Source organism: Stegostoma tigrinum, unplaced genomic scaffold (genome assembly GCF_030684315.1).
Source record: "Stegostoma tigrinum isolate sSteTig4 unplaced genomic scaffold, sSteTig4.hap1 scaffold_136, whole genome shotgun sequence".
NCBI classification, from domain to species: Eukaryota; Metazoa; Chordata; class Chondrichthyes; order Orectolobiformes; family Stegostomatidae; genus Stegostoma; species Stegostoma tigrinum.
In genome coordinates, this window is record NW_026728083.1 from 244,545 (window position 1) to 270,277 (window position 25,733).

General features: G+C 47.5%; 1 long non-coding RNA gene across 1 annotated transcript; it reads left to right on the forward strand.

Annotated features, from left to right (window-relative positions):
- Nucleotides 1-160: 160 nt before the first annotated feature.
- On the forward strand, nucleotides 161-25,733 carry LOC132207726 (uncharacterized). The gene is made up of 3 exons (XR_009443752.1): nucleotides 161-274; nucleotides 4,607-4,719; nucleotides 25,574-25,733. It is a non-coding gene; the product is annotated as an uncharacterized LOC132207726 (long non-coding RNA).

The following is a 25,733-nucleotide window of genomic DNA, read 5'->3' on the forward strand; positions in this document are numbered from 1 at the left end:
GGCTGGAGGAAGCAGACGTGCCAGCCCAAACTTTTTGAATTTGAGCATTCTGTTCATAAACATCAGCAAAATTGTGGGAAACATGTTTATTCTTTCTCTTTTATTGCACAGAACCATACGATTAGACTGTTTTGATGAGGAATTTAAAGATTATGTGTCCCATCCGTTTGACTCACAGTTTGGTACCATAGGTTGGTACGATCTTCATTGGAGAAGGAAAAGGGATTCCAGATACAGAAAATAGTCAAACCATTTACTACAAAGTCCGTTTCTGGTTAGTATTAATAAATGCAGTTCACATTTTTAGCTCGTTTCTTTTTCACGCTGTATGCTGCTTTTAAGAATGGTTGTCTTATTGTCGAAATGTTTAGCTTTTACTCCATGGCTTCTTCCATTAGCTCACATTGAAACACATGTTTCTTCAGCCAAAAATGCACGTTTACCCGGTGTAGCTTGACTAACCTTCCCCTGTGGTCGTTCCCCTGAAATCCCCTGTGGTAGCTCCCCTGAAAAACAACTATACCATTTTGGATACTGTTCCGGGGGACGAGTTAGCAGGGGTATGCAGTAGGGTGCAGGTCTCTGGCACAGAGTCTGTCCCTCTTGCACAGAAGGGAAGCGGGGATAGGAAGAGAGTGATAGTCATTGGGGACTCAGTAGTAAGAGGGACTGATAGAAGATTTGCCGGGAACGAAAGAGACTCACGATTGGTGTGTTGCCGACCAGGTGCCAGAGTCTGTGATGTCTCGGATCGTGTGTTTAGGGTCTTGAGGGGAGAGGTTGACCAGCCCCAAGTCGTGGTTCAGATAGGCACCAACGGGATATGTAGAAAGAGGGACAGGGATGTCAGGCAGGATTTGAGGTAGCTAGGGTGGAAGCCGAGAGCTAGAACAAACAGAGTGGTCATCTCTGGTTTGTCACCCGTACCACGTGATAGCGAGGCAAAGAACAGGGAGGGATTTCAGCTGAAGACGTGGCTGCAGGGATGGTGCAGGTGGGAGGGCTTCAGGTACATGGACAATTGGGGCTCGTTCTGGGGAAGGTGGGACCTGTACAAACAGGACGGTCTCCACTTGAATGAGAGGGGCACGAATATCCTGGGTGGGAAATTGGCGAGTGCCATTCGGTTGAATTTAAACGAGCTCGGAAGGGGGATGGGAAACTGAGGTGTAGTCCTAGTACACAGGAGGATGAGCGTAGGGAGGACATGGTCAGGACCTCACTGTCACAGAAGTGTGCTGGCAGACAGCAAGCTGGATTGAAGTGTGACGACTTTAATGCCGGGAGTATCTGGAATAATGTAGGTGAGGTTGCAGCTTGGATAGGTACCTGGGACTTCGATGTTGTGGCCATTTCGGAGACATGGATCGAGCAGGGTCAGGAATGGATGTTGCAGGTTCTCGGGTTTAGATCTTTCATTAAGGTCTGGGAAGGTTGTAAAAGAGGGGGAGGTGTGGCTTTGTTGGTCAAGGACAGTATAACGGCGGCTGAAAGAACCTTTGAGGATTCGTCGACTGCGGTGGTATGGGCTGAGGTTGCCAAGGAAGGTTTGTCGACTGAGTCAGTGTGGGTGGAAGTTCGGAACAGCAAGGCAGCAGTCACTTCACTGGGGGTTTTCTCCAGACCCCAAAAAGCAGTTGGGACATGGAAGAACTCATTTGCCGGCAGATTGTTGAAAAGTGCAAACGTATCAGGGTTGTTGTTTTGGGTGACTTCAACTTTCCCAATATAGATTGAAACCTCCTCAGTGCAGATGGTTTGGATGGAGCCGTTTTTGTCAGGTGTGTTCAGGAGGGTTTCCTGACTCAGTATGTGGACAGGCCGACGAGGCGGGAGGCCATTTTGGATTTGGTGCTCGGCGATGAGCCAGGACAGGTGTCAGATCTCGTGGTGGGAGAACACTTTGGCGACAGCGACCGCAAGAGCCTCACATTTACCATAGCCATGGAAAGGGAAAGGAGCAGTTACCAGGGGAAGATATTTCACTGGGGACAAGGAAACTATGATGCTAACAGACAGGAGTTGGGAAGTACAGATTGGGAGCAATTGTTCCACAGAAAGGGCGCAGCAGACATGTGGAGGCTGTTCAAGGAGCAGTTGTTGCAAGTGATGTATAAATTTGTTCCTCTGAGACAGGTAAGAAGGGGAAAGATTAAGGAGCCTTGGATGACGGGTACAGAGGTGCTTCTTGTCAAAAAGAAAAGGCAGCGTACGTAAGGTGGAGGAAGTGAGGGTCTAGCACAGCTTTAGAGTATTACAGGCCTGCTCGGAAGGAGGTCAAAAGATATTGCCTGTACAATTGTTACCTGTTACAACCTTTGCGTCCACGCTTGCTCATTCAATGGTGTCAAGATGCCAGCAGTGCGTGTACCTTCTCCATCCCCTAATGCCGTCAGCTCACACAAGACACAGCCCTGACTTAAAATCTTCTGGTCAACCAAAGTCCATTGTAATGGACATTTTAGTTATCTGTCATGAAACGAAAACTGATTCTGACTGGCATGACCTGCAGTGCAAATGAATATAATCTGCGAAACGAGATTCCTTATGGGCTTGCAGCCGCGACAAATAATTGCTTTTCAAAGACGTTGCATACATACATTTTTTTCTCCTATCACCTTAGATTATTTTTTTGTTTATGCATGTTGTGTGGGTTTCCAGTCAGGCCCATAAACACAGGTTGATGCAGTCACTGTTACAACACGGTATTGAAGGAGAATTTGTGATCTTTGGAGTTTCATTCCAGTGTATGAAGGAGTGCGCCATCAAGCCACTTCAGAGCACTACTGGCGACGAATTGTTGCAAGTTTTCAAGTGTTACCGATGGTCACATAAAATATGGCCTTTTTGTTGTTGCGCTGTTCATCTTAACTGCACCATATCTCGTATTTAGGCTTGGAAACTAGTTCAATTTTTTTGATTTACTTATTCAAAATCATTTATGATTGTTGTCATGATATCTACAATATGTTATTTTGATTGGACATAGAGGATTGGATCTGTCTTAATGGAAATAATGTATGCGCTTATAAAACCCCTTCTGGGCAAGGTAGTTGCTCACTGGTTAGAGCTGCTCATGCACTGGGGAGCCAATTGAGATTCCAGTCTTGGGTAACTATCTGTGTGGAATTGACACGTCCTCCCCGCGTCTGCGAGGGGCTTCTGCCAGGTTCTGCTGTTTCCTCCCATTGTTCAAAGATGTGCAGGTTCTTATATGTGATTTGTGAAGCATTTCTGAAATGTTTCAATCCTGCCAGCATCCAGTGCCTTGGACAAAATAACTGGAGATGAATAAAAGATACAGTGCCTTTTGACACCTTTCCTGCTGGATTTTCATCAATCCTGCTTTATATCGGTGACAACTTCTATGACCTTTTTTGATGCTATGTCTGAATTGACAGACTAGTTCCAAATATTTGTTGTGCAGTATTTCAAGGTCTCTGTTACAGCATACCCATGAATGTCCACTTCAAAAGATACTTCCATGTCATAGAATCCCTACGGTGTGGAAACAAGCCCCTTTTGACCCAAAACGTCCACGGCCACCCTCCAAAGAGCATCTCACCCTGACTCATCCCCTGACCCTTTCCTCAGTAACCCTACATTTCCCATGACTAACACACCTAATCTACATATCCGTAAACACAATGGGCAAGTTTGGCATGGCCCATACACCGAGCCTGCACATCTTTGGACTGTGGGAGGAAACCAGAGCACCCAGCAGGAACCCATGCAGGCATGGGCAGAATGTACAAACTCCGCACAGAAAATCGTCCAACGGTGGGATCGAACCTGGGTCCCTGGCGCTGTGAGTCAGCAGTGCTAACCACTGAGCCACCGTGCTGCCCTTGGAGTTAGACAGAGCTTGCTTGTTCCTGGGTGGCCTCAAACTGCCAACCTCCACTTAGTTGCAAAAGTGCTGACCAACTGCACTCATCTTCACTGGTTTTTGCTTTGTATCATTGAATTCAATCCTTCAAACTCTATGATAAATATTTAAATTTCCATTGATATGTGAGGGTTGTTTTTAGTACGCAGTATTGGTTTATTATGTTTCATTGGTACATAATGAATATTTTATTTATATGCAAATGGGCAAGTTGGTAATGATGCAGTCCACAGACCTGGAGGATAATAACACTGTCCTTCAATCGCCCACGATGCCCTCTGCAAATTGGTAGAAAACAAAAATTTCTATAAAATTCATCTCTCCTCCCGTCAGTCGATCAAAATTAATTCAGGATTTTGTACAGGCCAATAACCGTAAGATTACACAGGCCTAAACAAAACTACTGGCTCATATTAGTTCAGTAAAGTGAAAGGGCAACAATAGAGGCAGTAGGAACTGCAGATGCTGGAGAATCTGAGATCAGAAGGTGTAAAGCTGGATGAACACAGCAGGTCAAGCAGTATCATCCGGCTCTACACCTTGTTATCTCAGATTCTCCAGCGCCAATTTTCTGACGTCGGGTCTCGTCCCGAAACATCAGCTTTCTTGCTCCTCTGATGCTTCTTGGCCTGCTGTGTTCATCCAGCTCTCCACCTTGGGCAACAATAGAGTATGTTTTAAGTCACTAGATATGTTACGTGGGTTTGTCTTCCTTAGGGTGGAGTTAGTGGAACCGAAAAAGATGTCTCCCTCACAGCGTTTGTGACAAAAGAATTGCATTGTTCCTTGGCGGCCTTTCAACAGAAGAATATTCAGAGATTTCACGAGTGGTAAGAATGTAACTTCTTTTACTTCTCTTTATCTCACTTTTTCCAACAATTGGAAAATAGATTTTAGAAATAACATCGAGCTGATGAAGTGTGAAAAGAATAATAATTTGAAGCAGTGGTGGGAGTTGGTCAGTGAGGTGGGAGGAGTGGATAGGTGGGAGAGAAGGCGGACAGGTCATGGAGGCGGGGATGAGGGGAGGAACTAGTCTTGGGATGAGGCTGACGGGTGGGGAGATTTTGAGGGTGGCAAAGTCCATATTGAGGCCATTGAGTTGGAAGCTCCCGAGGCGGAATATGTGGTGCTGCTCCTCCAGTTTCTGGGTGGTGTGGTTGTGACACTGGAAGAGGCCCAGGATGGACATGTCGTTCAGGGAGTGGGAGTGGGAGGGGGAGTTGAAGTGATGCAATGATTTGGATATGAAAATAGAAGGTGTGGTTAGTAAGTTTCCCAATGATTGAAGGTGTAGTAGCCAGCCAAGAAGGTCACCTCAGAATGCAATGGGACATTGACAAGGGCCAATAAACTGAGGAGTGGCAGATGGAGTTGAGGTTAGACAAATGTAAGGTGCTACATTTTGGAAAGGCAAATCGGGGCAGCACGTTTAAACTCAAGGTTGTGGGGAGTGTTGCTAAATAAAGAGACGCTGGAGTGCAGTTTCGTAGTTCCATCAAAGTACAGCCACCGGTAGAAAGGATACGAAGGAGACATTTGGTGTGCTCGCCTTTATCGGTCAGTGCATTGAGTATAGGAGTTGGGAGATCACTTAGCAGCCATATAGGACGTTGGTTCGGCTGCTTTTGGAATACTGCAATCGATTTTGGTCTCCTTGCGAGAGGAAGGATGTCGGCGCAACATTGAGGGCCGAAGGGCCTGTTCTGCGCTGTATTGTTGCATGTTGTAAACTTGAAAGGGTTCAGAGAAGATCTACAAGGATGTTGCCAGCATCGGAGGTTGGAGGTATACCGTGGGCTTGAACAGGCAGCTATTTCTTGGAACTTTGGAGTTCAGGGCTGACCATATAGAAGTTTATACAATTACGAGGTACGTGGATAGAGCGAACAGCCAAGATCTTTTCCCCGGGTTGCTGGAATCCAAAACTGGAGGGAATAGGTTAAAAATGAGAGAGGGAAGATTTAAAATGGACCGGATTTTTTTCATAGTGGTGCATGTATGGAATGAGCTGCCAGAGGAAGTGGTGGAGGGTTGTACGTTTAAAAGGCATGTGGATGGGTATATGAATAGGACGGGTTGAGAGGAATATGGGCCAAATGCTGGCAAATGGGACTAAATTAATTTAGGATATCTGGTCAACATAGACAAATTGGGCCAAAGGATCAGTTTCCCTACTGTACATCTCTCTGCCTCTAAGTGTCTTTTTTCTGAACCACGTGGCCCATAATGAGAAAAACTTGAATCAGGATTTGGGAATGTGACAATTCTAATTGGATCTGTTTGATGAAATTAACTCTGTAGGTAATGGTGGTTGAATTATGATTTATCAAATTTGAGTTTATTGCAGCATCTTATAGAATAGAGGAAACACATGTAATCAAAATTGAAAATCAAAACTCTGTAAAATTTTGCATTGGAAATACATGACCAACCATTGGAGGAGATTCATGACCATTGCATTCAAGTGAGAACAACAAATGTGATTCAGTGACTCAGTGAAATGGGATGCAGTGACTCAGTGAAATGGGATGCAGTGACTGAGGGTAATGGGATGCAGTGACTGAGGGTAATGGGATGCAGTGACTGAGGGTCATGGGATGCAGTGACTGAGGGTCAGGGGATGCAAAGACTGAGGGTAATGAGATGCAGTGACTGAGGGTAATGAGATGCAGTGACTGTGTGAAATGGGATGCAGTGGCCGAGTGAAATGGGATGCAGTGGCCGAGTGAAATGGGATGCAGTGGCCGAGTGAAATGGGATGCAGTGACTGCGCGAAATGGGATGCAGTGACTGATGGAAATGGGATGCAGTGACTGATGGAAATGGGATGCAGTGACTCAGTGAAATGGGATGCAGTGACTGATGGAAATGGGATGCAGTGACTGAGGGGAATGGGATGCAGTGAGTGTGTGAAATGGGATGCAGTGACTGTGTGAAATGGGATGCAGTGACTGAGGGGAATGGGATGCAGTGAGTGTGTGAAATGGGATGCAGTGGCTGAGTGAAATGGGAGGCAGTGGCTGAGTGAAATGGGATGCGGTGGCCTAGTGAAATGGGATGCGGTGGCTGAGTGAAATGGGATGCGGTGGCTGAGTGAAATGGGAGGCGGTGGCTGAGTGAAATGGGGGGCGGTGGCTGAGTGAAATGGGAGGCGGTGGCTGAGTGAAATGGGAGGCGGTGGCTGAGTGAAATGGGATGCGGTGACTGACGGTAATGGGATGGAGTGACGGACGGTAATGGGATGCAGTGGCCGAGTGCAATGGGATGCAGTGGCCGAGTGCAATGGGATGCAGTGGCCGAGTGGAATGGGATGCAGTGGCCGAGGGGAATGGGATGCAGTGGCCGAGGGGAATGGGATACAGTGACTGAGGTGTTTGGGATGCAGTGACTGAGGTGAATAGGATGCAGTGACTGAGGTGAATGGGATGCAGTGACTGAGGTGAATGGGATGCAGTGACTGAGGTGAATGGGATGCAGTGACTGAGGGGAATGGGATGCAGTGACTGAGGGGAATGGGATGCATTCCCTGTGGAAATGGGACACTGTGACTAAGGGAAATGGGATGCTGTTAGTGTGGGAAATTGGATGTAGTGACTGAGGGTAATGGGATGCAGTGGCTGAGTGAAATGGGATGCAGTGGCTGAGGGAAATGGGATGCAGTGTCTGACGGATATGGGATGCAGTGGCTGACGGAAATGGGACGCAGTGGCTGAGTGAAATGGGACGCAGTGACGGAGTGAAATGGGACGCAGTGCCTGAGTGAAATGGGATGCAGTGCTTGAGTGCAATGGGATGCAGTGGCCGAGTGCAATGGGATGCAGTGGCCGAGTGCAATGGGATGCAGTGGCCGAGGGGAATGGGATGCAGTGGCCGAGGGGAATGGGATGCAGTGGCCGAGGGGAATGGGATGCAGTGGCCGAGGGGAATGGGATGCAGTGGCCGAGGGGAATGGGATGCAGTGACTGAGGTGAATGGGATTCAGTGACTGAGGTGAATGGGATGCAGTGACTGAAGTGAATGGGATGCAGTGACTGAGGGAAATGGAATTCAGTCACTGCGTGAAATGGGATGCAGTGACTGATGGAAATGGGATGCAGTGACTGAGGGAAAGGAAATGCAGTGCCTTTGGAAACGGGATGCTGTGACTGAGGGTAATGGGTATGCAGTGACTGAGGAAAGGTGATGCAGTGACGGAGGGAAATGGGACGCAGTGACGGAGGGAAATGAGACCCAGTGACTTATGGAAATGGGATGCAGTGACTTATGGAAATGGGATGCAGTGACTGACGAAAGGAGATGTAGTGACGGTGGGAAATGGGACGCAGTGATTGAGGGAAATGGCACGCTCTCAGTGAGTGTAATGTGAAGCATTGAATGAGTGAAATGAGATGCAGTGAATGCGCGAAATGGGATGCAGTGACTGATGGAAATAGTGTGCTGTGACTGACGGAAATGGGATGCAGTGACTGAGGGTAATGGGTTGCAGTGGCTGAGTGAAATGGGATGCGGTGACTGATGGAAATGGGATGCGGTGACTGATGGAAATGGGATGCAGTGACTGATGGAAATGGGATGCAGTGACTGAGGGAATCCAGATGAAGTGACTGTTGGAAATGTGATGCTGTGACTGAGGGTAATGGGTTGCAGTGGGTGAGGGGAATGGGATGCCGTTTCTGAATGAACTGGGATGCCGTGACTGAGAGAACTGGGATGCCGTGACTGACAGAACTGGGATGCAGTAACTGCGGGAAATGGGGTGCAGTGAGTGAGGGAAATGGGAGGCAGTGACTGAATGAAATGGGCTGCCGTGATTCTGGGAAAAGAGATGCAGTGACTGTGGCAAATGGGATGCAGTGACTGTGGCGAATGGGATGCAGTGCCTGAGGAAAATGGGAGGCTGTGACTGTGTGAAATGGGAGGCAGTGGCTGTGTGAAATGGGAGGCAGTGGCTGTGTGAAATGGGAGGCAGTGGCTGAGTGAAATGGGAGGCAGTGGCTCAGTGAAATGGGATGCAGTGGCTGAGTGAAATGGGATGCAGTGGCTGAGTGAAATGGGATGCAGTGGCTGAGTGAAATGGGATGCAGTGGCTGAGTGAAATGGGAGGCAGTGGCTGAGTGAAATGGGAGGCAGTGGCTGAGTGAAATGGGAGGCAGTGGCTGAGTGAATTGGGACGCAGTGACTGATGGAAATGGGATGCAGTGACTGAGGGAAATGGGATGCAGTGACTGAGGGAAATGGGATGCAGTGACTGTCAAATGGGATGCAGTGACTGTCAAATGGGATGCAGTGACTGTCAAATGGAATGCAGTGACTGAGCGAAATGGGATGCAGTGGCTGAGGGGAATGGGATGCAGTGTCTGAGGGAAAGGAGATGCAGTGACTGATGGTAATGGGATGCAGTGATTGTGGGAAATGGGATGCAGTGACTGAGGGTAATGGGATGCAGTGTCAGATGGAAATGGGTTGCAGTGGCTGAGTGAAATGGGATGCGGTGACTGATGGAAATGGGATGCGGTGACTGATGGAAATGGGATGCAGTGACTGATGGAAATGGGATGCAGTGACTGAGGGAATCCAGATGAAGTGACTGTTGGAAATGTGATGCTGTGACTGAGGGGAATGGGATTCAGACACTGAGGGGAATGGGATGCCGTTTCTGAATGAACTGGGATGCCGTGACTGAGAGAACTGGGATGCCGTGACTGACAGAACTGGGATGCAGTAACTGCGGGAAATGGGGTGCAGTGAGTGAGGGAAATGGGAGGCAGAGACTGAATGAAATGGGCTGCCGTGACTCCGGGAAAAGAGATGCAGTGACTGTGGCAAATGGGATGCAGTGACTGTGGCGAATGGGATGCAGTGACTGAGGGGAATGGGAGGCTGTGACTGTGTGAAATGGGAGGCAGTGGCTGTGTGAAATGGGAGGCAGTGGCTGAGTGAAATGGGAGGCAGTGGCTGAGTGAAATGGGAGGCAGTGGCTGAGTGAAATGGGAGGCAGTGGCTCAGTGAAATGGGATGCAGTGGCTGAGTGAAATGGGATGCAGTGGCTGACTGAAATGGGAGGCAGTGGCTGAGTGAAATGGGAGGCAGTGGCTGAGTGAAATGGGAGGCAGTGGCTGAGTGAAATGGGAGGCAGTGGCTGAGTGAATTGGGACGCAGTGACTGATGGAAATGGGATGCATTGACTGTCAAATGGGATGCAGTGACTGTCAAATGGGATGCAGTGACTGTCAAATGGGATGCAGTGACTGAGTGAAATGGGATGCAGTGGCTGAGGGGAATGGGATGCAGTGTCTGAGGGAAAGGAGATGCAGTGACTGATGGTAATGGGATGCAGTGATTGTGGGAAATGGGATGCAGTGACTGAGGGTAATGGGATGCAGTGTCAGATGGAAATGGGATGCAGTGACTGAGATAAATGGGATGCAGTGACTGATGGAAATGGGATGCAGTGACTGATGGAAATGGGATGCAGTGACTGATGGAAATGGGATGCTGTGACTGCATGAAATGGGATGCAGTGACCCAGTGATATGGGATGCAGTGGCTGAGTGAAATGGGATGCAGTGACTGCATGAAATGGGATGCAGTGACTGAGGGAAATCGGATGCAGTGACTGCGTAAAATGGGATGCAGTCACTGTGGGAAATGGGATGTAGGGACTGAGTGAAATGGGATGCAGTGGCTGAGTGAAATGGGATGCAGTGACTGAGTGACCTGGGATTCAGTGACTGAGTGACCTGGGATGCAGTGACTGAGTGACCTGGGATGCAGTGACTGAGGGAAATGGGATGCAGTGACTGAGTGAAATGTGATGCAGTGACTGAGTGAAATGTGATGCATTGATTGAGGGAAAGCAGACTCAGTGACTGTGGGAAATGGCATGCTGTGACTGAGGGGAATGGCATGCTGTGACTGAGGGGAATGGGATGCAGTGACTGATGGAAATGGGATGCAGTGACTGATGGGAATGGGATGCAGTGACTGTGGGAAATGGGATGCAGTGACTGTGGGAAATGGGATGCAGTGACTGTGGGAAATGGGATGCAGTGGCTGACTGAAATGGGAGGGAGTGACTGACTGAAATGGGAGGGAGTGACTGAGTCAAGTGGGATGCCGTGACTGAGTCAAGTGGGATGCCGTGACTGAGTCAAGTGGGATGCCGTGACTGAGTGAAATGGGATGCCGTGACTGAGTGAAATGGGATGCAGTGACTGAGTGAAATGGGATGCAGTGACTGATGGCAATGGGATGCAGTGACTGATGGCAATGGGATGCAGTGACTGATGGAAATAGGACGCAGTGACTGTGCGAAATGCGTTGCAGTGTCCTTTGGAAATGCGACGCAGTGACTGAGGGAAATGCGACGCAGTGACTGATGGAAATGCGACGCAGTCACTGAGTGAAAAGGGATGCAGTCACTGAGTGACATGAGATGCAGTGACTGAGTGAAATGGGATGCAGTGACTGACGTAATGGGAAGGAGTGAATGAGGTAATAGGGATACAGTGCCCGACTGGGCTTGGGGTGCAGTGACTGACGGAAATGGGTTGCACTGACTGAGTGAAATCGATGCAGTGTCTCAGTTAAATTGTATTCATTGTCTCCGTTAAATGGAATGCAGTGACTGACCTCATGGGAAGGAGTGAATGAGGTAATCGGGATGCAGTGCCCGACTGGGCTTGGGTTGCAGTGATTGAGGGAAGTGGGATGCAGTGACTGAGGGAAGTGGGACGCAGTGACTGAGTGAAATGAGATGCATTGACTGAGTGAATCGGGATGCAGTGACTAATGGAGTTGGAGTGCAGTGACCACATCAGATTTGGTACTGGGTCATGAGCCTGGCCAGGTGTTAGATTTCGAAGTAAGTGATCACCTTGGTGATAGCGATCACAATTCTGTTATGTTTACTTTCGTGATGGAAAGGGATAGGTGTACACCACTGGGCAAGAGTTATATCTGGGGGAAAGGCAATTACGATGAGATTAGGCGAGATTTAGGGAGCATAGGATGGGGAAGGAATCTGCAGGGGATGGGCCCAGTAGAAATGTGGAGCTTATTCAATGAAAAGATGCTGTGTGTCCGACACAAGTATGTACGTGTCAGGCAGGGAGGAAGCTGTAGAGCGCGGGAGCCGTGGTTTACGAAGGAAGTAGAATCCCTGGTCAAGAGGAAGCAGAAGGCTTCTGTTAGTATAAGATGTGAATGCTCAGTTAGGGTGCTTGAGGGTTACAAGGTAGCCAGGAAAGACCGAAAGAGAGATCTCAGAAGATCCAGGAGGAGACATGAGAAGTTGTTGGCGGATAGGATCAGCGTAAACCCTAAGGCTTTCTATTGGTATTTAAGCAATAAACGAATGACAAAAGTTAGATTAGGCCCAATCAAGGATAGTAGTGGTAAGTTGTGTGTGGAGTCAGATGAGATAGGGGAAGCGCTAAATGAATATTTTTCAACAGTATTCACTCGAGAAAACCACAATGTTGTCGAGGAGAATACAGACATACAGGCTACTGACGAGGTGGGATTGAGGTTCACAAGGAAGTGGTATTTGAAATCCTACAGAGGGTGAAGATAGCTATGACCCCTGGGCGGGATGGGATTTATCCTCGGGGAATCCAGGGAGGAGATTGCCGAGCCTTTGGCATTGATCTTTAACTCATCATTGTCTGCAGGAATAGTGCCAGATGACTGGAGGATAGCAATTGTGGTTCTCCTGTTCAAGAAGGGGAGTAGAGACAACCCTGGTAATTATCGGCCAGTGAGCCTTACTTCAGTTGTTGGTAAAGTGTTGGAAAAGGTGATATGGGATAGGATTTACAATCATCTAGAAAAGAATAAATTGATTAGGGATAGTCAGCACAGTTTTGTGAAGGGGAGGTCATGCCTCACAAACCTTATTGAGTTCTTTTGAGAAGGTGACCAAACAGGTAGATGAGAGTAAACCGGTTGATGTGGAGTATATGGATTTCAGCAACGCTTTCGACAAGATTCCCCATAACAGACTATTGTACAAAATGCAGAGGAATGGAATTGTGAGAGATATAGCAGTTTGGATCGGAAATTGGCCTGCTGAAAGAAGACGGAGGGTGGTAGTTGATGGGAAACATTCATCCTGGAGACCAGTTACTGGTGGTGTACCGCAAGGGTCGGTGTTGGGTCCACTGCTGTTTGTCATTTTTATAAATGACCTGGATGAGGGCGTAGAAGGATGGGTTAGTAAATTTGCAGATGACACTAAGATAGGTGGAGTTGTGGACCGTCCTGACCCGCTCACGGCGACGTGCCGCCGCCGCCCTGACCCGCTCATGGCGACCTGCCCGCTCCACCGTGACCCGCTCACGGCGACGTGCCCCCGCTGCCCTGCCCCGCTCACGGCGACCTGCCCCCGGCGGCCCTGCCCCGCTGGCGGGGAACAGCCCCCCGCGGCCCTGCCCCGCTGGCGGGGACCAGCCCCCCGCGGCCCTGCCCCGCTGGCGGGGACCAGCCCCCCGCGGCCCTGCCCCGCTGGCGGGGACCAGCCCCCCGCGGCCCTGCCCCGCTGGCGGGGACCAGCCCCCCGCGGCCCTGCCCCGCTGGCGGGGACCAGCCCCCCGCGGCCCTGACCCGCTCGCAGGGACTTGCGCGCGCGCGCACACACACACACACACACACACACACACACTCCTCTGGATTATTCCTGGTGCCACATGCTGAGAAGGCAAGAAAAAGGGGAAGAAAACAGATGAATGCTTTGCTCAAGTGTTAGTGTTCGGGGAAGGATTCAGACTCCCAGATCTGAAGGAAAATTTGCGGGCATGGTGTATCCTCTTCAAGTGGGCTGGTCTGCAGCTGAACCGGAAAGGAGCCAAAATCTTTGCACAAGGGTTTGCTAATGTTGTGAGGAATTTCGGCTATGGTCCTCCAAGCAGTGGGCAATTGCAGGTAATTCACTGAGAGGTGAGAACGAATAAAATAAAAATTATATCAGGGGATTTCAACTGCACAACATGAATTGAGATAACATAAAAGGTTGACTTGGGAAATAATTCTTGAAATACATTTGAGAGATTATTTAACACCAACACGAGCTTGTAAGGGACAGTGCAATGCTGGACCTATTTCTGGGACACCAAGCCAGTGTTCAAGGTGACAGTGGCTAAGTGTTTTCGCGATAGTGACCATGACAACAAACTTTTCAACATATGTTACGGGAAAGGAGAACGTCAGTCAGTGAAAAAAAACCAAGTGTCTTTGGTTTGGGAAGAGACATGTTTTATTCAAACAAGGCAGGATCTGGGTAAAATATTTTGTGAAGTTACTTGAGGGTGAATCTGCAGCAGAATAGTCGTATACGTCCAGGAAAGGAACTGGGAGAGTAAAGGCCAGTTATATTCCATTTTGGGTGGAATTTATAATCGACAAGCCTGGAAAACCCTGGATCTTGAGGAATGTTCAGGACATGTTTACGACAAGTGCGAAGGAAGCAAATGAATGGATGACTAGTGGCGTATAAAAAGGAAGTGTGAAGAAACGGTGGTGGCCAATATTGGAGAGAATATCAAGATATTCCACAGGTACATGAAGCAGGAGAATAACCAGGGAAAGAGTAGCGCCAATTAGAAACCGGGGTGTACACGGGGTGAGGGAGCAATCTGTGTTTGGAACTGAAGGGCATTGATACAGCAGACAAGTCCCTCCCATCGGCTCTCCCTTCAAGGAGGAGCATTCATGTCGAGAAAGCAGGAAGATGCAGTGTGAAATTGAAATTTTTGGCTGGTGAACAAATCCCCACGCCCAGATGAGTTGTTTCCAAGACTGCTGTGGGAGAAGAGAAAGAAAATCTCTTCAGAGATAGTCGCAACTGCAGATGCCGGAGAATCTGAGGTAACGAGGTGTAGAGCTGGATGAGCGCAGCAGGCCAAGCAGCATCAGAGGGACAGGACGGCTGATGTTTTGAATCTGGACCCTTCTTCAGAAATGGGGCAGGGGAAGGGGATTCTGAAATAAATAGGGAGAGAAGGGGAGGCGGATCGAAGATAGGTGGAGAGGAGACAGACAGTTCAAAGAGACGGGGATGGAACCACTGAAGAAGAGTGCAGGTGGGGAGTTAGAACATAGAACAATACAGCGCAGAACAGGCCCTTCGGTCCTTGATGTTGTGCTGACCTGTGAACTAATTGAAGCCCATCCCCCTACACTATCCCTTCATCATCCATATGCTTATCCAAGGACTGTTTCAATGCCCCTAATGTGGCTGAGTTAACTACATTGGCAGGCAGGGCGTTCCATGCCCTTACCACTCTCTGAGGAAAGAACCTGCCTCTGACATCTGTCTTAAATCTATCACCCCTCAATTTGTAGCTATGCCCCCTCGCACCAGCTGATGTCGTCATCCTTGGAAAAAGACTCTCACTGTCCACCCTATCTATTCCTCTGATCATCTTTTATGTGTCTATTAAATCCCCTCTTAGCCTTCTTCTCTCCAATGAGAACTGACCAAGCCCCTCAGCCTTTCTTCATAAGACCTTTGCTCCAGACCAGGCAACATCCTGGTAAATCTCCTCTGCACCTTTTCCAATGCTTCCACATCCTTTCTGTAATGGGGCGACCAGAACTGCACGCAATATTCCAAAATGAGACCGCATTAGCATTTTGTACAGTTGCAGCGTGACATCTTGGCTCCGGAACTCATTCCCTCAACCAATGAAACCTAACGCACTGTAAGCCCTCTTAACAGCACCATCAACCTGGGTGGCAACTTTCAGGGATCTATGTACATGGACACCAAGATCCCTCTGCACATCCACACTGCCAAGAATCTTTTTATTGACCCAGTATTCTGCCTTCCTATTATTCTTCCCAAAGTGAATCACCTCACATTTATCCGCATTGAACTCCATTTGCCACCTTTCAGCCCAATTCTGCAGTTTATCCAAGTCTCCCTGCAACCTGCGACGTTCTTCCACACTGCCCACCACTCTGCCAACTTTAGTGTCACCTGCAAACTGAGTAATCCATCCACCTGTGCCTGCATCCAAATCATTTATAAAAATGACAAACAGCAGTGGTCCCAAAACAAATCTTTGTGCACACCACTAGCGAATTGACTCCAGGCTGAATATTTTCCATCAACCACCACTAGTTGCCTTCTTACAGAAAGCCAGTTTCTAATCCAAACTGCTAAATGTCCCTAAATCCCATGCGTCCATATTTGCTCCAGTAGCCGACCACGTGGAACCTTATCAAAGGCTTTACTGAAGTCCATGTACACCACGTCAACGGCCCTTCCCTTGTCCACATGCTTGGTCACCTTCTGAAAACTCAGTGAGGTTTGTGAGACACGACCTGCCCTTGACGAATCCATGTTGATGATCTCCAATCAAATTGGTGCTTGCTTGATGTTTATAAATCCTACCTCTTCTCATCCTTTCCAAACCATTTCCAACAACAGACCTAAGGCTCACTGGTCTATAATCACCTGGGTCATCTCTCCTGCCCTTCTTGAACAAGGGCACAACATTTGCAACCCTCCAGCCCTCGGGTACTAAATCTGTAGAAAATGAGGACTCAAAGATCAAGGCCAAAGATCAAGAGGATAGGAGATGGTGGTGGGGCTTGATGTGGGAGGAGGGGATAGGAGGGAGAAAAGACAGGTTTGGGAGACGGGGGTGAGCTGGGCTGGTTTTGGGATGCAGTTGTGGGAAGGGGTGATTTTGAAGCATGTGAAGTCCACATTGACAACATTGGGCTGCAGGGTTCCCAAGCAGGATATGAGGTGCCCTTCCTGCAACCTTCGGGTGGCATCATTGCGGCACTGCAGGAGGCCCAGCATGGACATGTCATCTGAGGACTGCGAGGGGGAGTTGTTCAGTGTGAAGTGAGCATAGGTGATGTGCAAAGTGGTCCCCAAGCCTCTGCTTGGTTTCTTTGATGTTGAGGAGGCCACAATGGGAACAGCGGATGCAGCTACCACATTAGTGGCGCCGATACAGTCATCAATGTAACGGAGGAAGAGGTGGGGTTTAGGGCCAGTGTAGGTATGGAAGAGGGATCGTTCCAAGTAACCTACAAAGAGGCAGGCATAGCTTGGGCCCGTGTGGATACCCTGGCCACCCGCTTTGTCTGGAGGAAGTGGGAGGATTTGAAAGAGAAGTTTTAGTTTTCAAGGACCGCAACTCCCCCCGCCCGCTCCCCCCCGACACCACCCCCCACCCCCGCAGTGGTCGAAAACGCCCTCGACCGGGTCACCCGCATTTCCCACAACTCACCCCTCACACCCGCTCCCCATAATAACAACCAAAACAGAGTCCTCCTCGCCCTCACGTACCACCCCACCAACCTTCGGATTCAATGCATCATCGCCGACACTTGAACCATCTGCACTCTGACCCCACCACCAAAGACATTTTTTCCCTCCCCACCCTTAGGTGACTCCCTTATGCACTCCACACTCCCCTCCAGCACCCCGTACACGCGGCACTTTTCCCTGCAACTGCAGGAAGTGCTTCACCTGTCTCGATACCTCGTCCCTCACCCCCATCCCAGGCCCCAAGAAGAAATTCCACATCAAGCAGATGTTCACCTGCACATCTGCTAATGTGATATACTGTATTCGCTGTTCCCATTGCAGCCCCCTCTACATCGGGGAAACCAAGCGGGGGCTTGGGGACCTTTGCAAGTCACCGATGCACGAAAGAACTGCACCTACCAGTCGCGAACCGTTTCACCTCTCCCTCCCAATCCTCAGATTACATGTCCATCCTGGGTCTCCTGCAGTGCCACCTGAAGATTGCAGGAGCAGCGCCTCATATTCCGCTTGGGAACCCCGCAGCTCAGTGGTATCAATGTGGACTTCACAAGCTTCAAAATCTCCCCTCCTGCTCCCGCAACCCAAAACCAACCCACCTATTCCATCCTGTCACCTCAAGCCCCACCCCCAGCTCCTACCTACTAACCTCTTCCCGCCCCCTTGACCTGTTCGTCCTATCTGGACTGACCTGTCTGCTCCCTAACTTCCCACCTGCACTCCATCCCTGCCTCTTTGACCTGCCTTTCTCCTGTCCACCTATCTTTTCCTTTATCCAACTTCTATCCACCTCCCGCTCTCTCCCTATTTATTTCCGAACCCCCTCTCCCTCCCCCATTTCTGAAGAAGTGTCTAGGCCTGAAACGTCAGCCTTCCTGTTGCTCTGATGCTGCTTGGCCAGCTGTTTTTGTCCAGCTGTACACCTTGTTACTTCAAAGAAAATCTCAGTGGCCCTGACCAGTTTTTCAATTCCTCTCACAAGGGAAGTACCATAGGGTTGGAGAACAGAATGTGGTTTGACTTATCAAGATAAATGCAAAACTATTCAATTCCAGTGGAGGTTTGAGATGCAGTGTTGATGTTTGTTCTGTGTCGTAGCCTGGCCTTAACTTGTCCTGTGGTGAGATGTAATTTGAAGGGGATGCTGTGCTTTTTTATCTCGTTTTGGTACGGTATGTGTTACTTGACCTTGTCAGCCTATTTTATAGAGTCATAGTCGTACAGCGTGGAAATGGGCCCTTAGGTCCAACATAATCCCAAACTAAACTAGTCCCAACTGCCTCTTCCTGGCCCATATCCCTCCAGCCTTGTCCTATTTATAAACGTCGATCAGGTCACCTTTCATCCCCCTTTGCTCCAGTGAAAAAAGTTCCAGCTGACCCAACCTTCCTTTATCACTGAAACCTTCCATGCTCAGCAACGATCTGGTAAATTTCTTCTGTGCCCACTCTTGCTTAAAAATATCCTTCCTATAATAGGGCAACTATAAATTTGTACTGTAGAAATCTTCAAGACTAAAAAAACATAAAAGCATACAAACCAGGAAATGAAGGGATCAAATTGTAGTTCAGGAAGTGGAAAAATGGAAGTGGCTTGAGTGCAGCATGTTCTGGACTAACGTGTACTGTAGTTCTGAAAGGGCACTTCACTGGTGTGGGTGGGAAGTTGTAGATGAAATAGTGTCTTGAGTCTTCATATATGCTCTCTCTCCAATTGATGTTGGAAACTCCTTCATGTTTCTAATGACGAATCCCAGGGATCGCTGCTGTTGTCTAGCTGATAGCCAGCCTTCAAACTGTTTCAAAGAGGAAAAGAACAAAGAAAATTACAGCACAGGAACAGGCCCTTTGGCCCTCCAAGCTTGCGCCGTTCCAGATCCTTTATGTAAACCTGTCGCCTATTTTCCAAGGATCTGTTCCCTTTGCTCCCTGCCCATTCATGTTTCTGTCTAGATACATCTTAAATGACGCTATTGTGCCCGCCTCTACCGCCTGCGTTGGCAACGCGTTTCAGGCACCCACGACTCTCTGCGTAAAGAACTTTCCACGCGTATGCCTTAAACTTTTCCCCTCTCACCTTGAAATTGTGACGTCCAGTAATTGAGTCCCCCGACTCTGGGATAGAAAGCTTCTTGCTATCCACCCTGTCTATACCTCTCATGATTTTGTCGACATCAATCAGGTCCCCCCACCCTTCAATTTCCGTCTTTCTCATGTAAATAATCCCAATCTACTCAACGTCTCTTCATAGCTCGTGCCCTCCATACCAGGTAACATCCTGGTGAACCTCCTCTGCACCATCTCCAAAGCATTCACATCCTATTGGTAATGTGGCGACCAGAACTGTACGCCGCATTCCAAATGTGAACCAAAGTCCTATAAAACTGTAACATGACGTGCCAACTCTTATACTTGATACCCCGTCTGATGAATGAAAGCATGCTGTATGCCTTCTTGACCACTCGATTGACCTGTGTTGCCACCGTCTGGGTGCAATGGACCTGAACACCCAGATCTCTCTGTGCATCAATTTTCCCCAGGGCTTTTCCATTTCCCGTACAGTTCGCTCTTGAATTGGATTTTCCAAAATGCATCACCTCGCATTTGCCCGGTTTGAACTTCATCTGCCATTTCTCCACCTAACTCTCCCATCTGCCCATATTCTGCATTCTCCAACAGTCCCCTTCGCTATCCGCTACTATCTGTTTCGCATCGGTTTTGCACAAAACTAGATTTCTGTTCTATTTTTTCAAGTGAATTGTTTCAAATTAGTTGCTGTTCTTTGTAAATCACAATCATGAATGCACATCAAAGCAGTGGGGAGAGGGGGAGAATGGATTTGAGTGTCATGAAGTCTGGGATTTGTTATAATCCATAAATATTGTCATTATAATTTTTTAAATTCAGGAACATGTTGCTTTCTTGGGCTGCATTTGCTATCCATCCAGAATTGCTGTTGAGAAGGTTGTGGAGAATTGGCCTGTTGAATAGCTGCAATGCACGTGGTGTGAATATATCAATGAACTGCTGAGGACAGGAGATTAATTGCTTTTACTCAGTGGAAATGAAGTAACAGTCATACAGTTCCACATCAGGATTCTGCTGATTTTGACAGGGAGCATGCAGATTCTGGAGCTGCTCTTTAAATATTTTTGGGTGGTCGGGATCACACAATTATCAGGTACTGTGGAAGGAGTTTGATGAATTGGTGCATTGTCTCATTGTAACTCCCCATCTCCAAACAACAGTTAATTCTCGATCCATTGTTAATTGTAAAATTTTCAGTTCGACCAAAAGGAAAATAAGTATTGAGGGATATGGACCAAAGGCAATATGGAGGTAGGCCACAATTAAGTTATAATCTCATTGGATGGTAGAAAGTGTTTGAAGGGTTGAATGGCCTACTTGTTTTCCTATATCCTTAGGTAAGAAGGGGGAGCAATCAATGGGATGATTTGACTGCATTGCTGTCGTTTATCGATAGTGTTGTCGGAGTCGCACTCGTTCAGCTGAGTGAAGAGTATTTCATTGACACCCGGATTTGGAGTTTATAGGCAGTGGACAGATGTTGAGAAGTCCAAAGTGAGTTACTTGCTGTAGAATCTATTGTCTCTGATCTACGGTTCCAGTCACATTGATTAACATAGATCCGAGAACACTTCAGCAGAGGAACAGGCCCTTTGGCATGCAATGTTGTGCCAAACATGATGCTAAATTTAGCGAAAGCCTTCTGAATGTCCTTGATTCATATCCCTACATTCCTTGTATATTCATGTACGTATATAAAAGTGTCTTAAAAGCCCTATTGTACCTGCTTCCACAGCCACCCCAGCAGTGCTTTTCAGACTCCTACCACTCTCTGTATATAAGAATTGTCTCTGACATCTCCTTTGTACTTACCCCCTCTCACCTTAAATACATGCCCCCAGTTTTAGACATTTCAAATCTGGGAGAAGGGTTACAGTCAGAATCTGCCTATGCATGTCATAAATTTGTAAACCTCTATCAAGTTTTCCCTCAACCTCTGCCACTGCAGAGAAAACAGCCTGAGTCTTTCCAGCCTCTCCTTTCTAGCTCAAGCCCTCAAATCCAGGCAACCTCTTTTGCACCCTATTCAAAACCTCCACGCCCTTCCTGTAACAAGACGACCAGAATTGGATACAATTCTTCAGAGTGCAATACTTAAGGCCTAACCAAAGTGTTCTAAAGCTGGAACATGACATCCTGATCCTTGTGCTCGATTCCCCAACTAATAAAGGCAAGCATGCCATGCGTCTTCTTTACCACTCTATCAACTTGTGTGGCCACTTTCGGGGAGCTATGAACTGAATCCCGAGATCCCTGTATACACAAATGCTGTTCAGGGTCCTGCCATGAACTGTATATTTATCCTGAACATTTAATTTCCCAAAGTGGAGCACTTCACACTTAATGGATTAAAATTCACTTGCCATTTCTGCAACGGATCTGTATCCTTCTGTATTCTTTTATGACTTTCTACCCTAACTACCCCTCTTACCAATCACTCTATCGTCTACAAACTTACTAACCCATCCATCTATATTTTCACCTCAGTCATTTTATATATACCACAACAGCAGAGGTCCCAGTACAGATCCCTGCAGAATAGAATAGTCCTGGATCTGCAGCCTGAAAAGCACCTTTCCACCACCACCCTCTGACTTCTCTGGGCAAGCCAGTTGTGAATCCAAGCAGCTAAGTGACCACGGACCCCATGGATCTTAATCTTCTGGATGATCCTACCATGAGACACCTTGTTGAAAGCCTTGCTAACATCCATGTCAACAATATCCACTACTCTACCTTCAATGATCACATTAGTTACCTCCTCAAAAAATTCGATCAAGTTAGTAAGACATGACCTGGCCTGCACAAAGCCATACTGACTGTCCCTAATTGGGCCATGCTGTTCCAAATACAGATAAATACAATCCCTAAGAATTCTCTCCAATAGCTTCCCAATGAACGATGAGAAACTCGCTCGTCTATTGTTTCCTGGATTGACCCTATTTCCCTTCTTGAACAGAAGAACAACATTTAGCTACTTGCTAGTCCTCCAGTACCCCTCCAGTGGCTACCAAGGATACAAAGATATTGCTGAATGCCCCGACAATCTCCTCTCTCACCTTGCTCAAAAACCTTGAGGAGATACCATTGGGTCCTGAGGACTTATCCACCTTAATGCTCTTTCTTGATCTCAAAATGCTGTTGTCATATGAGCATGCTCCACACAAATCCCACTATCCTCCACACCCTTCGCCTGAGTGAATAGTGATGCACAGTACTCATTTAGGATCTTGCCCACATCCTCTGCTTCCGGACACAAGTTCCCTCCTTTATCCTGAATGGTCCTACTTTCTCCCTATTTATCCTCTTGTTTTTGATGTATGCATAGAATGCCTTGGGATTTCCTTTAACCCTCCTTGCCAAGGTCATTTCTTCGCCCTTTCTTTTTCTGCTTTCTTTATGTCGGCCCTGTTCGATTTTAGCTTCCTAAACCTGACATATTTCTGTTTTTTGCACATTTGACTAAATTCACAACCTCCCCAATTATCCAAGGGTCTTTTACCTTGCCATCCTTGTCCTTCCTCCTTCCTGATCCTAAACTCATAAGCAGGCCTTTAAACAATTCCCATATGGCAAATGTGACAGCTCCTCCCAATTAACACTCCCCAGCTCCTACCTAAAATTGATATAATTTACTCTCCCCCAAGGTCCTGACTTATCCTTCTTCATAGCAATCTTAAAATTGAAGGAGTTGTGATCACTATTTCCAACATGCTTTCCCACCCTTCTCACCAGTTACCTGACCAGGACAAAGTCCAGTATGGCCCATCTTCTATCCATATACTGTGTCAAGAAACTCTCTTGGATAGACTTAACAAATTCAGCCTCATTTGAACTCTTGTTGTAAGGGGGTCCCAGTCAATACCGTGGAGGTGAAATTCACTGACTGTGACAACTCTGAGTTAGTGCATCGTTTCACAAGCTGCCTACATATTTGTTCCTCAGTGTGTCAGTGGCAACAGGGGAGCAGGCTGTTAGTTTAATCTGATCAGAGTGATTGTGTCTATCTTATTTTTGAATGCTACCTCTATTGCCTCAGTGGGCAAGCCCTCCAGAATGTCCTTTCTGGGTGCAGATGTAACATTTCCCACAGGTTAGGAGTGCACCTCCTTCTTTTATCTTCCCCTCTATCTTGTCTAAAACAATGAAACCCTGGAACATTGAGCAGCCAGTCCTTTGTCTGTCTCAACCAAGCCCCTGTAATAACCTCAACATCAGAGTCCCATGTACTGATCCAGGCTCTAAGCTCATCTGCCTTACCTGTAATACTCCTGGCAGTGAAATAAACATACTTCAGCTTGTTCGTGCCATCATGTTCATATACCTGTGTCTGACTGCCATTCTTTTCTGATTTATTGGTCCTAACATGTACCTGCCATCAATTCATGTACTTGCTGACCTGCTGCTCTTGTTCCCAGCTGCCTGCCAGTCTTTCAATCTTCGGAGATAATGGGAACTGCAGATGCTGGAGAATTCCAAGATAATAAAATGTGAGGCTGGATGAACACAGCAGGCCAAGCAGCATCTCAGGAGCACAAAAGCTGACGTTTCGGGCCTAGACCCTTCATCAGAGAGGGGGATGGGGAGAGGGAACTGGAATCCAAAGTAGGACTAACAAACCTTGCTGTGAGGGTGTTTGTTCCCGTTCAGTTTAGGTGCAACCCATCCCTCTTACACAGGTCACCCCTTGCCCAAGAAGCAGTCGCAATTATCCATGAACCTGAAAGCCTGCCCCCAGTACCAGCTCCTTCACCATGCATTCATCTCACCTATCTTTCTCTGACTTCCCTCTCACTAACATGTGGCACTCGTGGCAACCCATAAATTATTACCCTCTAGGTCCTGCCTTTCAGCCTCTTTGCTTACTCCTTGTACACAGTCCGCAGGATCTCATCCCTCTTTCTGCCTATGTCATTGATACCAATGCGCACAGTGGCCTTTGGCTGCTCACCCTCCCGCTTAAGAATTTCTTGCAACCACTCAAAGATGTCCTTGACCTTGATACCAGGGAAGCAACACACAGCCCTGGTGTCTCAAATGTGGCTACAGAAACTATGCCCCCAACGAGTGAGTCTCCAACCACGATCACTCACTTGGATTTGCCTGACCCTGTTCCACAGCAGGGCGGTTTGTACCACGGACCTGGCTACAGCTGATTATATAACTGACCCTGTTTAGTCTTAGATCAGTGTTAACCTTGATGAAGTGGATAGCCAAGCACCTCAGTGGTCTACAGTACAGGAGCATTAAATTCTTAAGCTCACGGATTCTGTGACAGTCAAAGACAAGCACTGAATTTTTCTAACCTCATTTCCAACACCTGGCCCATAGCCCTGCATGGCTTGTACAACACTTGTACATTTAAAAAAAATGTATGGATGATGTGAGGGTAAGGACATGGAATTTTGTGATGTGGTCATATTCTCTCTTGTTGGAGCTGATTGCTGCTTCGCACTTGTATGGTGCAAATGTTACTTATCCTTTATCAGGCCAAGCCTGATCGTTGTCCAAGTCTCACTGTATTTTCTCATCGTTGACTTCACTGTTGGAAAAGTCATGAATTCTGCTGGACACCTGGACAATATTCAATGAACATTCATGTCTCCACTTTGGTTCAAATGAAGACATGACTTCAACCAGTGCAGGTATCCAGTGAATGCCACTGACTGAATTTTCTATTCCTCTGCTTCACACCACATTCAATCAGAAGTTGCCAGGGTGGAAATGACAGATTGCAGTTTCCTTCCTTTTCAAGCTCAGGATCTCTGATCATGTTTGTGGTAAATCCTGAATGAGGTTACGAGAAGTGTGGGCATGACGAAAAGGAAACTGAGCCTTAGTGTGCAACTGTTTGACAGCACTGTCATCCAGATGTTGCATTACTTTGCTGATGATTGAGAATACATTGAGGTCATAATTGGTCAGGACAATTTGTCTGCCGATTGCGTGATAGGTCATCTTTCTCTGAAATGTGAGTGCTGCAAGTGTTTAAAAATGTACTGGAAAACATTTACTGTTGGTGTGGTGACCTTGGGGCACATTGTTCCAATACAGTTTGTGGGATACTGCCAGGTGCCATGGCATTTGCAGTATCCAGAACGTTCAGTCTTGTCGTTGCGTGAAATAACTTGAATTGCGTGTAAGTTAAGATCTGTGATGCCACCTCAGGATGAGGGCAAGAAGATCATCCAGACTGATGCTATGAATGGTTTCATCTGCTCCTCCATCTTTTGTTCGTAACATCTTGTAATAACTGCCATGTAGCCTGATGAGAAACTAAAGCTCATCTTGATTCATTTGCATTCGAAGGTGCCTATTTTTCCCAAACAAAAGGACCCATCACTGAGCGGGAAGTATGGAGAATGTTATAGACATCAGTGGTGAGATAATGCTGGATCTTGACCAGCAAAACCATTGTTGTGTTGGTGAAATGCAAACAAAAATCTATATGATGTAAACTTTATTCTCA